Below are 2500 nucleotides of genomic sequence, written 5' to 3' on the forward strand. Positions count from 1 at the left end.
GACAGCGAGCGAAGCGAGAGGCAGCACCGTCCCTGCTATACGAAAGCCCCATCCAGCCCTGTGCCACCCGGGGGGGGTTCCAGGGTGCTGAGATGGCTGACGTTTTGCTCCGCTCTCGACGGTCACCGCGCAATGCAAGAACAGGCCAAAAACTGGCCAAAACGGCCCAAAAACGGGCCAAAACTGGCCATTTTTGGCTGCACGAGCGAGCGGCGAGCGGCGGACAGCGAGCGAAGCGAGAGGCAGCACCGTCCCTGCTATACGAAAGCCCCATCCAGCCCTGTGCCACCCGGGGGGGTTCCAGGGTGCTGAGATGGCTGACGTTTTGCTCCGCTCTCGACGGTCACCGCGCAATGCAAGAACAGGCCAAAAACTGGCCAAAACGGCCCAAAAACGGGCCAAAACTGGCCATTTTTGGCTGCGCGAGCGAGCGGCGAGCGGCGGACAGCGAGCGAAGCGAGAGGCAGCACCGTCCCTGCTATACGAAAGCCCCATCCAGCCCTGTGCCACCCGGGGGGTTCCAGGGTGCTGAGATGGCTGACGTTTTGCTCCGCTCTCGACGGTCACCGCGCAATGCAAGAACAGGCCAAAAACTGGCCAAAACGGCCCAAAAACGGGCCAAAACTGGCCATTTTTGGCTGCACGAGCGAGCGGCGAGCGGCGGACAGCGAGCGAAGCGAGAGGCAGCACCGTCCCTGCTATACGAAAGCCCCATCCAGCCCTGTGCCACCCGGGGGGTTCCAGGGTGCTGAGATGGCTGACGTTTTGCTCCGCTCTCGACTGTCACCGCGCAATGCAAGAACAGGCCAAAAACTGGCCAAAACGGCCCAAAAACGGGCCAAAACTGGCCATTTTTGGCTGCACGAGCGAGCGGCGAGCGGCGGACAGCGAGCGAAGCGAGAGGCAGCACCGTCCCTGCTATACGAAAGCCCCATCCAGCCCTGTGCCACCCGGGGGGTTCCAGGGTGCTGAGATGGCTGACGTTTTGCTCCGCTCTCGACGGTCACCGCGCAATGCAAGAACAGGCCAAAAACTGGCCAAAACGGCCCAAAAACGGGCCAAAACTGGCCATTTTTGGCTGCACGAGCGAGCGGCGAGCGGCGGACAGCGAGCGAAGCGAGAGGCAGCACCGTCCCTGCTATACGAAAGCCCCATCCAGCCCTGTGCCACCCGGGGGGTTCCAGGGTGCTGAGATGGCTGACGTTTTGCTCCGCTCTCGACGGTCACCGCGCAATGCAAGAACAGGCCAAAAACTGGCCAAAACGGCCCAAAAACGGGCCAAAACTGGCCATTTTTGGCTGCACGAGCGAGCGGCGAGCGGCGGACAGCGAGCGAAGCGAGAGGCAGCACCGTCCCTGCTATACGAAAGCCCCATCCAGCCCTGTGCCACCCGGGGGGTTCCAGGGTGCTGAGATGGCTGACGTTTTGCTCCGCTCTCGACGGTCACCGCGCAATGCAAGAACAGGCCAAAAACTGGCCAAAACGGCCCAAAAACGGGCCAAAACTGGCCATTTTTGGCTGCACGAGCGAGCGGCGAGCGGCGGACAGCGAGCGAAGCGAGAGGCAGCACCGTCCCTGCTATACGAAAGCCCCATCCAGCCCTGTGCCACCCGGGGGGTTCCAGGGTGCTGAGATGGCTGACGTTTTGCTCCGCTCTCGACGGTCACCGCGCAATGCAAGAACAGGCCAAAAACTGGCCAAAACGGCCCAAAAACGGGCCAAAACTGGCCATTTTTGGCTGCACGAGCGAGCGGCGAGCGGCGGACAGCGAGCGAAGCGAGAGGCAGCACCGTCCCTGCTATACGAAAGCCCCATCCAGCCCTGTGCCACCGGGGGGTCCAGGGTGCTGAGATGGCTGACGTTTTGCTCCGCTCTCGACGGTCACCGCGCAATGCAAGAACAGGCCAAAAACTGGCCAAAACGGCCCAAAAACGGGCCAAAACTGGCCATTTTTGGCTGCACGAGCGAGCGGCGAGCGGCGGACAGCGAGCGAAGCGAGAGGCAGCACCGTCCCTGCTATACGAAAGCCCCATCCAGCCCTGTGCCACCCGGGGGGTTCCAGGGTGCTGAGATGGCTGACGTTTTGCTCCGCTCTCGACGGTCACCGCGCAATGCAAGAACAGGCCAAAAACTGGCCAAAACGGCCCAAAAACGGGCCAAAACTGGCCATTTTTGGCTGCACGAGCGAGCGGCGTGCGGCGGACAGCGAGCGAAGCGAGAGGCAGCACCGTCCCTGCTATACGAAAGCCCCATCCAGCCCTGTGCCACCCGGGGGGTTCCAGGGTGCTGAGATGGCTGACGTTTTGCTCCGCTCTCGACGGTCACCGCGCAATGCAAGAACAGGCCAAAAACTGGCTAAAACGGCCCAAAAACGGGCCAAAACTGGCCATTTTTGGCTGCGCGAGCGAGCGGCGAGCGGCGGACAGCGAGCGAAGCGAGAGGCAGCACCGTCCCTGCTATATACGAAAGCCCCATCCAGCCCTGTGCCACCCGGGGGGTT

The sequence above is a fragment of the Musa acuminata genome, unplaced genomic scaffold (genome assembly GCF_036884655.1).
Source record: "Musa acuminata AAA Group cultivar baxijiao unplaced genomic scaffold, Cavendish_Baxijiao_AAA HiC_scaffold_57, whole genome shotgun sequence".
NCBI lineage: Eukaryota > Viridiplantae > Streptophyta > Magnoliopsida > Zingiberales > Musaceae > Musa > Musa acuminata.